This window comes from Strongylocentrotus purpuratus, unplaced genomic scaffold, assembly GCF_000002235.5.
Source record: "Strongylocentrotus purpuratus isolate Spur 01 unplaced genomic scaffold, Spur_5.0 spur5_scaffold_11, whole genome shotgun sequence".
NCBI lineage: Eukaryota > Metazoa > Echinodermata > Echinoidea > Camarodonta > Strongylocentrotidae > Strongylocentrotus > Strongylocentrotus purpuratus.
The window spans coordinates 3,921,228-3,934,568 of NW_022145596.1; the positions used below are offsets into that span (position 1 = coordinate 3,921,228).

The 13,341-nt window shown below is 35.8% G+C and overlaps 1 protein-coding gene across 1 annotated transcript in view; it reads right to left on the minus strand.

Moving 5' to 3' along the window:
• The window catches only part of LOC579087 (teneurin-3), a 123,893-nt gene extending 111,929 nt beyond the window's left edge, over positions 1-11,964 (minus strand). The window contains exons 1-2 of the mRNA XM_030980405.1: positions 11,889-11,964; positions 8,775-8,868 (exon numbers count right to left, since the gene is read on the minus strand). The gene's annotated coding sequence lies outside the window, so the exon portion shown is untranslated. The remainder of the gene's footprint in view (positions 1-8,774; positions 8,869-11,888) is intronic.
• Positions 11,965-13,341: the final 1,377 nt, after the last annotated feature.

A 13,341-nucleotide genomic window follows, 5' to 3' on the forward strand; every position in this document is an offset into this window, starting at 1 on the left:
AAAATTAGAATCAAAGAAGAGATCAGGATCATAATATAAATAATTTTTGATTTTTATAACTGAACTGAAAGTTTAAGTTTCAAAATACCATTTCTTTCAACAGAGTCAGAGGGTGAGTTTTTAGATAGACCTACATAAAAGGAATGAAGCGAGAGAACATGTTAATGCCTACAGTGAGTCATAGCAATCTACAAAAGAATAGAAACAAATCAGACCTCCCCCCCCCCCCTCTCCACCACCAAGCTTCTACTGAAATATGGAAATCATTACTACCCTATACATTCATAAATAACTTCCATTTTGCCTGCGACAATAGAAGGACCTAAAACCATTTGTCATAAATCTGTTAACATGCTTTTGCCCTCCATTGTATTCAAAACTATTTGACCAAAATATTCTTATCTTATAAATACTTTTTTTAAATACCCTAGTTTGATGACATATTAACTTCCCTAGAAATGTTGACACATTCTCTTGCTATTTCACCCTTGCGCTATCTGCCGGTACGTTTTCTGTCGGTGAACGTTGTGAGGTGGAAACCTCATCTGACCTCAATCACTTGGAAATGAACCAGAAAATGGAACGGGAATACAGGGCCAGATTATTTTCAGTTTCACAAAATACAATAAAAGGAGAGAAAATTTGAGCACTGGGAATGGTAATGATATCAATCAGTATAATTAAACACAGACTGTCACCTTCCTGTGACGTCAGATACAATCTTAAAGATTTAAATTTTAATATAGAAATTGATCTCCAGAAATTATTGGATTCCCCCCCCCCCTTCATTTCATGTACAATGCAACAATAGGGTCAAAGGGTCATTAACATGATAATTGTATTCCACATTTCCAGAAATGTAGTGGAATTTCCCCCTTCATTTTAAGTACCATAAATCAATGGGGTCAAAGGGTCATTAACATGATAATAGTTTTCTATTTAGCACCTGTATTTAGGATTTCTGTGTCAACATCCTATTACTATGGTTGTTATGCTTAATGTGTATTCAAATAATCATTGGTATAATTGTGAAGTTTACGCTCTCGGTGTGAAGAATTTCAAGTTTTTCATCAAATCAAATGGATACAGTTTCACCCCCCCCCCTAACGTTCAGTCAACACCATGTCCTACTAATTTCATGTTGAGATATGACGCAGCAAGAATGCATTTTTTTTTTTTCAAGATGACTTTAAATGTAACATACTTCACATCTTATCGAACACAGGGCTTAGAGAAAATGTGCAAGCCTTTTGTTCCGTGCAGTTGCCATTCGTTTTATAGAAGAAAACAAAAATTAAAAGCTGAAAAAGCCTGTCGTGTCTGATATGCCAGTGGTTTGGGGGAGTGGGGCTGCACTAATATACCTCCATTATCATTCTTGCCTACAAAATCCCTCTAATCCATGCATGCACTGCCTTTAGTTTCCATGCCACGTCAAGCTCGCTAATGGACCCTTTAAATCCTGTCATCTTCACATGAAGGGCCCTGAGAGGGATGTTGAGCTAGACCACATTGTCACCCCTCACCCCTCCTCTGCCTAGGTCAACGCCCTCCCTGCAGTGCCCCATGTTGCAGTGCTGATGGTGAAACTCCAGACGTTCTGGCAGAGGGGTCTTGCTGAGGGAGCAAGAGGGGTCACTGTCAAAATGGTCCTAACTTTTAAAAGTCCTGTTGTTACAATGGGTAAATTGTATGTCTATAAAAGTCAATCACGATTTTGGACTTGTGGCAGCGCAATGGCAAGCTAGCTATTGTATGTATATTGGAATGAGAAAATGTGAATTGTGAGAACTTTCAAAAGTGGTCATAATCATATCAAAAGTAATGATATATATGATAAGTGTCTTATATATTCAACAGGTTACTAACACTCACCCATCTTTATAAGAATTTAAAAAGCAAATTCACATCAATTTGTCAAGAATTTTTTTAGGCCAAAAGAAATGTTGTATACTATGCTGTATCCTATAAGAATGCCATAATATTCAGCTGCACAAACTGCAAAAATCACAGGTGAACTAGCTCACTTTGTTTTGAAGTCTGAAAATGGAATCTTCAGGGCTCAATTTGCTGGTAATAGCAGAACATTTCAATCCATCATGACTTTTGTTTATATCTCCATCCAAATCTCTCTCTCTCTCTCTCTCTCTCTCTCTCTTTAACAATATATACATCTCTCCCTGTCTCTTTCTATCTCTCTCTCATTTTTTAAAATCTCTGTCTCTCTCTTTGTGTCTCTGTCTTTCTCTCTTTCGCCTCTCTCTTTCGCCTTATCTCGCCATGTCCCCCACTCCATAATGGGGTTGTCAGATACATTTTTGAGAACCTGGATGACATGATTTGGCTGTTAAATGGCCTCACATTGCCCACCGCATGAATGTGATTTCAGCATATCATTGTAAAAGAATTTCTGATTGTGATGTTTGTTCCAAATTCAGAATAAATCACTATCAAAAAAAAAATCAGCAAACAAGTAACTTGTAGCCACATATTCGAATGGAGATAATGAAACATTTAGTTTCCAGATGCTGAGTAGAAATTATTCAAAATATTGAAAGTAAATATTATCAAATAACAAGCAATAATCATCTAAGTATAACTCAACTTTTCATGACATCTTCTTCAAAGAATCGTGCAATAGATTGAGTGTGACTGTAAGATACAAGATTAATACTGTTTCATACACTGTTATCATGGTAATACATGTATGTAACTTTACGGATTGACAAAGTAATCGATTTCTACATCTCTAAAGGTCTACCAAACATAATTCTCATGATGAAATTTCTAGAATTGCGGTTGCAGAGAAATGTCATATTCTGCAATACTTTTAAATAAACCTAAATGTGGTGAAATATTGGAACAAGGACTGCACCACAAAATCAATAATATTCATATTGTGACAGCATCACTTGCACAATGCCTTAACAGAATTTACAAAATGTTGAAGACAACATCTAATGAAAGTGGTTGCGCCAGAATCCATTTGCAAGGGTGTCTAAATTAAAAGTGTCCACTAATTTACTAAGACAGACACGACAGTCAATAATGGTTAACCATAAGGAGCCTCTTGGTTAGTGAAACATATTAATGGGCTATTCAACAAAAACCTCATAGTCTAGGTAATTTGATTAAAGTTTCTCCCTTGTTTAAAAATCTCCATAATTGTCTCACCTCTGCTTCTACAGGTCTTTGTGACATAAAAGTTACAGCAGTATCGCAAGGGTTAAGAGCGAATTTCCTTTATTTATATGGATCATTTAAAAGTGACGTGATTGGGGCTATATAATGATCAAAATCTCAACAATAAAAAGAGAAATCTTAACACAACATCAGTGCTACTGAAACTGTACAATTGATATTGATATTGATATTTCAAAGTGGTACAATTTATAAACAAAATGTTTAGAATGTGTAAGCATGGCTGTATTGAATCGTTTTCTATATACATAGCATAGAGTGACTGAAGAGTTATTAAATATGCGATTTATAAAAAATTCCTCTTTATTATCATTACTATTAAATAACCATAAAGACAATTAAGAATATCAACATTTCGGTATTAACAACAGTGCAGGGTTGCAGACTGATACGTTTTATGGGAAGTCTTTTCACCCACAACCTGAATTCATAAGATGATCATCATCAGCTTAGAGCCAGAAGGCCATTAAGTCATCCTTTTACATGGGGTTAATTAACTCCCTTCTGGCTCTCAACAGACAAGAGGCCTGTTTTCATCAGTTCGAGTTTGCAAAATAACCCGCTATTTTAATTTGCGTCCTCATCAGCCTACAGTTGCAATTAGCGGGATATTTGGTAGAGTAAATCTTGGTCTTGTTAAACAAAATATCAGCTATTTGGGAAAAAGAGGGCTAATTTGTGCTCGTCCGAGCTAGTTTGTGATGAGTGTATCGGTCTGGTGAAGATGCAATTTCGAGCTTTGGGATAATATCAAGAGTCAGCAAATAGCAGGTTATTTGGCAAACTCGAGCTGATGAGGACAGGCCTATTATTGCTCTATTACTTGTGGCTTTCGTCTGTCAGACCATGGTCCCTACCACAATGGATGACATTCCACTCTTACACAACATACCTATGAGTCATCTCAAACATTATCTTCAATAACTCACAGAGCACTTTTAGGTCATCTTGACCCGAAGTACCTAAACAATATCATCAAAGCTACCAACACCTCTGCACACTTCTGTACACCTTACAGTGTATATTCCATGCTCATAATACATTGAGTACGCAAAGTAAATAGCATTTGTCCAATAGGGAGAGCTTCAAAATCTATCTGTCTATCTTGTCTTTTTTGTGTTTTCGTTTTCGTTACTTTGTTTCAGTTCCTTTTTGTTTGTGTGTTTGTTTTTCTTGTCTGTTCAGTATCTCAAGCATTCTGAAATAATTTTCATCAGGTAAGGTGCTCTACAGAGTAAATGGGTACAGATCAGTTGTTACTTTATGCAGGTGTTACATATAATCATTAAAATCACTGTTAAATGTAAATGTCAACAGATTTTAGAGGTACAGTGAACTGTATCGTTATGCAATGTACTCCAAAATCGCTCCACATTCTTTCCTTCTTTCAACTAATGGAAACAACTCAGACTCTCTCCTCTCTTAAAGTCTTAAAAACTGCAAATAAAACCTCTTTTCAAAAACACCAACAAGTAGAAAATGTTGGCAAACAACTGCCCACCACAAAATGGAAACAAGTGGAGACAACAGTCCTGGATTATTCTAATGACCACTCTCCAAATAAGCAGACCAGGAAAGGGACTCCAGTCATAGTTGATTCTACCCCTTTGGAATTAGTCATGACAATACACTCTGCAAACAGACAGTGTTTGAAGTTTCCTTGAGTTTGGAAGAAACAACTTTCCAAAAGCTAAACTGTTGACATCTTTGAGTGGCTAGTCACCATCTGCTTGTTCATGCCATGGGTATGCATGGACTAATCTGACTAACTTTGCAATTTGGAACTTGGATAATTAGAGTCTGACCCTGCCTATGGACCTAGAAGTTATTCTGTGCATGCCCTACCCTGTATGACTTGCTGAAGTGAAAGAGCACTGAAGGCCTCAAATTTTGGAAAGCTTCTCCTTATGAAATATGAATGAAACTGAACACAATAACAATCTTTCAGAAGCAATGAAAGTCCTATATATAAGACATTTCTGCAATGTTTTAAACTGGTTAACATAGCAATTTGAAACGAGTGATATCAGTACTTTCACATTCTAGGGTTAACTTGCTTGCTGTCATTTGAACAACATTTGTTTGGAGCCAGAAGGGCTCACACAAACAATATCCACCCATCTTTATTTATCCCCTGGCTCATGCTATAGCAAGTCTGCTAAGGCTGCGACGGGTAGTCGAATGCTCGAGTACCCGCACGGTTGACAACTACTCGGGTACGATTTCTTGTACCCGAATATTCGGCCGCAAAAAAAAAAAAAAAAAAAAAAAAAAGAAAAAAAAAAAAAAAAAAAAATGTCCAGGCCCACGCTTACCCGTGCCAGGGAGAGCAGCGTCCGCTGGCATGGTACCGTCGGTAAAAATGTTTCCCAACTCAAGCACTGTCAAACTCACCTTTCAGAAACTGGGACCAAATGTCCAGATTTCTGTTTGGACTTGGAGGAAAATGGATTATTCTGCCATCTTTGGTTTTTAAAACAGCATTGTTTACTGTTATTATTCTTATTAAATCGGCGCCTTCAACTGCAACTCAAAGTAAAGTTGCATGCGTTTTCAGCAAGGGACTTGAGAAACTGCCGAGAGGTATGGTAGTGGCAAAAAAAGAAAAAAAAGAAAAAAAATCCAAAAATCCAAATATTAAAAAAAAATCAAAAAAATTCAAAAAAAATTCAAAAAAATTCAAAAAAATCAAAAAAATTCAAAAAAATTATAAAAAAATATGGCATCCGAATACTCGAGTATTCGCCTGTGAGCCTGGGAGTGTACTCGGGTACCTCATTACACTGTTGTGCACAGCCCTAAAGTCTGCCATTCAGGAACAATTGTAGAAAGAAATGACCAAATTGTGAAGAAAAAATAGCTAAAATTGTATTCAAAACAAAAAGAGATTTGCCAACATTTACAATCAGTGGATCATAGCATCTGCGCATGATCACACAAGCAAATTTTCCAACTAGCCAGGATGTCATAAATTTGTCAAAATACTTAATCACCCAGATTGTATTGGTAGCTTCTGAGATACATGGTTAGAGCACTTCATCTTGGCATTTGTTCATACATGATACATGTATGTTTTTGATCAGTTGCCACTTTCAGGCTGAATCTAAAGATTTTTATCTTGGGTGCAATCAAAGCTGATAATTTTTTTTCTTCTTCAAAACTCAATGTACTTCTTTTTTTAATTTCAATACAAAAATATCATTACAATCTTGCTATTCTGTCTATTTTTATGATTAATTCAAACACACACAATTTGCACTCCCCTGTGTTGTTGCGGTTTGAGAATAGGCTGCACTAATGTACACATGAAATGTGAGGAAAATATCAGAATGTACAAAGCAAAATATGCATGAGATTCTCTAAATTGTAGAATCGTTGGCATGCTTTAGAAAGCTTCTACAGCTCCTCTTAATATCTACCTTAGAGTCTAACTCGACAAAAGCATTCCGCCTGACTTGCCTCATATATCTTTCACTCGATTTCACTGACAGAATATCAGAAAATTGATAATGGCAATACACACCTGGGTGAGCGCTAAGAATAAATATATCGGTTTCAATCGTAAGTGCGTTGAATCTTTCATGCTTGGCTGGGTTCGTCTTGGCAACCGCACTGACTTCGCAATCCGCGATAAATGCTTAAATTGTTGAGAGAAAAAAAATTGCAGAGGGATATCATGCTGATTGTACCTGTACTTCTTAAGTCAGCTTCAATAATTTCACATATGGGCATATAATTCTCTACAAGATTTCAATATAAAATTTATAATCTACTTTATTAGATGAACTTCAAAGAATGTACTTTGGGATGAAATCAGTTAAATTCTCTCTTACAAACGGATTAATGATGACTTATCAGCTCACAATGGATGAAAGTAAACAAGACCCTCAAATACCCTAGTGTGTGGATTGTGTTGCTAATCCCTACAGAGTTCAACTTTTTGTTTGCTGAAAGCTCCAATGCATTGAGTTTTCAATTACATAGAATAAACAGAAAAGTGTGAAATTAATACCTTAGAGCACACCCAATATCTTGAAAAGTCCACTTCTCACAAATTTCTTTTGCTCATAATTTTACAAAGACATAATCAACTTACAATCAAACATGAGAAACTAATGCATTTTTACCATACAATAGGCTCCCCACATACATTATGTACCTCAAAGACTCTCTACAATACAAGGACTTCATGCATGTTTTCATCAAAGAAAATATACTCTAATCAAATTTGGGGAAATCCTAATGAATTTTTGTTTATTAATTCATGATAAAAAGCACTTTGCTATAAGCGCAGAACAAGTATTAAGCATGAAATTGCAAAGATATGATACGCAAGAGAGATAGGCAAGAATTGATAGAAACAAATAAGAGAGAAGAGGAATGGATGAGAATTGATAGATGATTGTAAAAAGAAGAAAGAAATCAGGGAAAGAGAGATGATGAGTTTTGGCAATATAAAAAATGAAATAACAAACAAGAAGAGATGTGGGAGATAAAAAGAGGAATTGAAAATATATGCAAGGTGTGTATTATAGCTAAATATGCTATTACTAGAGATAGAATACAGAGTGAGAAAGCTACAGGCTATGGCAGGCAATGATATTCATCCTCTCAATTCAATGAATGAAAGGTGTATGAGATACTTCCAACGGGCCATGAATAAAACATTCACCAGGCAAAAAGGGTTTCCTTGATGGATCTCCTGATGAAAAATAAATCCCATCACTTGAAAGATTTCATCCACAAAAAAGAAAAGAATAGGTGTCACGCATGCAAATTCATATACAGCGAAGCAAGGAAGTTCTGTCGTTCATTGATCGGTATAGAGATGCATGCAGAGTCTTTCAGTGGGGAGCCAATTTGGGACTATTTGCAACCGAAAATTGGATCTAAGTTTGGAAATTTACGTAAATTCAATGAAAAAGAAGGGATACAATATGGTTGTCTGCATTCCAGAGAATTTGACATCTCTTTCAAGTTGAGACTTCATTTGTCAATTTTTTTTTCTTTCTCTCTTTTCATTGAATGGAACAGCATTGTGCATATCATGGGTACATATATAAAAACCTTTTTTTCCTCCTCCCTTTCAAAACAAAATCAGTAATTACTGATGAGGAAAATGTCTGATAATTCTGTTTTAGAAAAGTATATGTTCTGCTGTATTATGGTCCACTTACATGCTTCAGAATAATGTCACTAGGTACCGTATCGAAACTATCCACAGAAATCAATGCAGCAAATTTGACTTTAATACTGTCATTTTGTCTAGTCCTTTTTCTTTTCTGTCAAACTACATATGGTTCAAATACTTCAGAGATACTGATTCCATTTTCTTTTTCAAAAGTATGAACATATGGATGAGCATTCAAAGTCACGTACCTTGATGGCGATTAATTTTATAATCTTTCTTCAGATGCCCTAAATATCTCACCATAATTTCACTTTGAATATCGTTGGTAGGAAACAAAATCCAAGATGAATCTAAAGAATTACATCTTCAATCATAATAAAGAAGCTGATCTAAAACAATATAAACATAGTGTAACTGACTTACACATGTTACAGATACCTACCTGGTTTCAATATTCAGCAGATTCTTGTTGCCATGGCGAAGAGCAGTTTGAGCCCTAATTTATGGTAATGGAGAACAGCTCTGGAAATTGCTACCTGAGAGAGAGATAAAGCAGAACAGAAGGAAATGAGTATGGGTATTATAGATGAAGCTTAACAAATGCATGTTGATCAATCCAACCCCATCTCCAATCAGTTGTGATAAATATTCCAATGTTTCTCTTTCACAATTTCTTCTTCATACAAGAATCTATTCCTCAGAAGCCTTTTTATTTCTTTTCAAATCTCAGAATCCTGTAACGGTTCCTCTTGGTACCTGCCTAATTTTCCTTCTTTTCTCATCTTCCTTTTCTCTTCCCCCCCCCCAACTTCTTCCTCCCTCCATCTCCCACTCAGACTCTCCCTCTCTCTCTCACATTTTTATTTCTCACTTTATTTCCACCCTCTCTCTCTCTCTCTTTCTCTCACTCTCTCTATCTCTTTCTCAATGTTTTATTTCTCGTTTTATTTATCACTTTATTTCCACCCTCTCTCTCTCTCTCTCTCTCTTTCTCTCACTCTCTCTATCTCTTTCTCAATGTTTTATTTCTCATTTTATTTCTACCCTCTCTCTCTTTCTCTCCATCTCCCTTCTCTCTCTCTCTCTCTCTCTCTATCACTCTCTCTCTCTCTCTCTCTCTCTATCTCCCACACCCCCTCCCTCCCTTCCTAATGCCCTCTCACTGGCTGTCTCATTCATTGGATCTAGGCCTGCATATTTAACATATACAACTATTTATCAATATCTCTATTTATTATGATCATAGGTGTACATCTACAAACAGGAGGGAAATGAGATGTTAATTAAGGTATCAAATAGAGACAACAATTTAAAAGCAAAAATCAATTTCTTATCATGAGAAACAGCTACAACTATTGTCTGCCTACCAGACTTGTTTTGGGCTTGCTCAGTCATGCACAGGCAAAAACAAATAATAGCAGACATTCCTTGAAATTATTTCCTGTTGGCTTGACAATTAACCAACACTGTTTTTCTCATTGCTCAGTACACACAATGCATGTGTGTGACATGAATGCATTTGACAGTCTGGCATTCCCGAAAGACCTGCAGTTACATAAATTAGGTAGCAGCTATGAAGTTGAAGGCCTACCGATTTGATGAGGTATTAAATGTAGCTTTGTTAAAATAACAGTCAAATCATGTAACAACTGATTAAATTTCACAATCAAGTGTATGATCACACAGACTGTAGTATAGTTATCATAAAACTACAAATATGAAGCTATACAGATTCACTCTGATTGACATGAAGTATGATAGGCCTGTTAAATTCTTATTCAGCAGAACAAATAAAAAGAAACATATCAAGACTACAAGAAACACTGCTAGAAAGAGAAGTTAAAGGTAATACAAAGTTTTGGGAAATTTTGAAAATTGGGTGGATAGTGAATCTTTACAATTTTGATATATTTGGATGCCCCTGTGGATGTATTATAAGCACTAAAAAAATTAGCTCCTAAAACACTTCTGTTTTCGAGAAAAATTGAATATAAAAATTTACTGGTGCTCCCGGTAAATTTTGATAAATTTCAAATAGCGCCTATGGCCGTACAATCGTAGCTGCGACCATGAAAATCTCAGAATATGTAGTTGGGATATATAATTTCCTAACGGGAACAGCTAATCGGTCGATTTCAGTCAAGAAACATTGTTTCATAGCTAAATTAATATCTTGACCTTGAGAGGGAGCTATACAACATAAAGAGTTTATTATTTATAATTTCATAACTTTAGACTCGATTTCAACCGCGACAACGATCAATGTATATTGTAGGAACGCATATGCTTCTAATATGTTAATTTGAACCAAATTCATGACCCCATACCAAAACTTTGTAATACCTTTAACATTGTCTAAGGAAGGGGTAGAGACAAGGAAATACTTATACTTTCTTACATATATGCAATTACATCAGCCATCACTACTTCATGGCATTTCATTATATTTTGGAGATCGATAGAAGATTTGAAGATTAAAATAGATTCATTCAATAAAAGAACATCATGATTCATGTATGGAGCTCTGTGTATCTTGTTTTTATTATTTATACAGAAAGATCTCTTCTTCTTCTTCCAGTTAAGTACAGACCGCCGTTGGCGTATTATCGTACTTGTGCTTGTAGAGTGCCAAGATGAATAGTGCAAGTAAAAATCTAAGTCTGAAAGTGAATTATTTGGACATCTACATTGCAGAAGGAGAAACTGTTCGGGTTTACTTTAGACTAGTAGTAGGCCTAAAGGAAATATGAATGATAACAAAATTGCAAAATAAGCTTTCTTACTCTGACTCTAGTCTATGATACAAAAAAATTGTGAAGAAAAGTATGCTATAGCTTGCAAATTGTATTCAGGTCAAATCATCATCGTCATCAACACCAAATCATCACCATCTTCATATTAAACATCACTATCACGATCATCATCATTATTTTCACCATCATCATCTAAACCCTTCACATGTATCAGTACCATCTTTAGTTTCATTACTTATCATGTTCATATTTTCTATCCTACCAACATTCTCATCCACATCATGCACCAACAACACCACTACCACCACCACCATCACCAACACCACCACCACCACTACCACCAACATCATCACCTTAACCACCACTATAACGGTATCATCATCACACATACTCGCATTGACATCATCATCATCATCATAATAATAATATCACCATCATCATCACCACCACCACCACCACCGCAATCAGTTATCATAATACAGACCGCCTAATAATATAATTTGTCTAGAGGCAAGTTTTTTCCCCCTAATGCCTGCTCGAGATGGAGCACATGTTAAACATATAAATCTGCAGAAGCCTAGCTACAAATGGAATGCATCACTCGCTCGGCTGTCGGCCTGGCGCACTCCGTACGACCGCTGAACTTAAAATCTGCAGGAATGCTCACTCTCACCCTGCTCTCACTGAACACGCAGATAAAAGTATTGTTTTCGCTGGTTTTGTAACTCTTTGAATATTCGCAATGTGTTACCCAATCGAAAGAATTATAACACCCAAACACAACAAACTAAAACAACACTTACGATCACGTTGTACTGAAACAAAGGCGATCCCTAACAACAATAATAGAGTGGAGTTTCGCCGCTTTGGAAATAATAGGAACTTCTTAATTATCCCAGCACAATTGTCCCTCTCATTTATTATGCTACCTGCGTAGATAATGAACGTGTCTAATGAATATTCATATTAAAGTTTGACGCCGAGATGCCATTCTTTTTACTCCCCCCTCTTCTTTTTCAATGTTTTGTGTTTTGTTCCTTTGTGTTCTAGTAACCTATCTTCAGTTCACATTTCCACTATCATTATCATTTGCGCGAATTTTTATTCTGGAGACTCTTTATCTGGTAGATTCTTGTGGAGATGATTTTACAACAGAAAGGAGGGATCTGCTGTGTATTAAACATAGATGGCGCTAAACCACATACAGTACTTTCAAGCGAAGCCTTACATGTAGATCCTGTGTCCATGGCATTTCCGACTGACCATTGTGAAGGGCGGATCCAGTGATTTTTTGATTGAGGGATGAAAGGGGCATTTTATATACTGCGTATTTGTACCAGTAGCCATTACCTTGCTCATTCCGCTCCTCTTTTTATCAAGCTCAAAACCCTGAATATATTTGATTTATATCAGTATCATCTGGACGTATATACCAATTGGTCCTGTCCAGTACCACCTTAGATGTAGATGTACAGCAGTGCTAGGGTTCCTTTATTTTCATAATCTTCTTCCATATACCATTTCGAACATGTTCCCTACGAATCTTAGTATTCATAATTATAACACAAGAAATCGAACCAATTTTTATCGTTGGAAAATTATGTTTATGTATGAAGAAAAATCTCCTGGGTGTAATTTCCCTGTGATTTAGAATTCATTACCAAAATATATTCCCCTTTGCAATAACCAAAGATTATTTAAAAAGATATCTGAAAATGTATTATTTTGTCCATATACTGACATAAAACATAATCATATTTTCCAATATGCTGTTCCTCTGGCTTATTTCTTTATCCATTGTTTGTTTTTAATTTGTTTACATGTCTTTCAGTAACAGAATAAGTTGAGTAAACCAAATGATAATTTTATTTAGGGAACTTTTTTACAAAGCCTTTTGGCCTTATTTTAGCTCCCCTTTTCTCATTTTCGACTGGTAAATGTGGTCTCTTTGATACTGTAAACATGTACATGATTGCATGTATTTAAAAAAAAAATGTATAATATTGTTTTTATATGAAGATGGAAATAAATGGACAAATGAAGAAAAAAAAAGATATAAGATCGTACAAGTTCATCACTACCATTTGAAGAAACGCTGATAGGAAGGGGGAGGGGGGGTTGTATTTCTGTTAATGCATTAGATACACGGGGGTGTTGGATTTGAGAGGGTTCCCCTACCACCTTGAGAAACAAGATCTGAATTTTCCCAGGCATGAAGTGTTAATTGTAATAAAAAAAAAAAGGTATTCTAGCAAG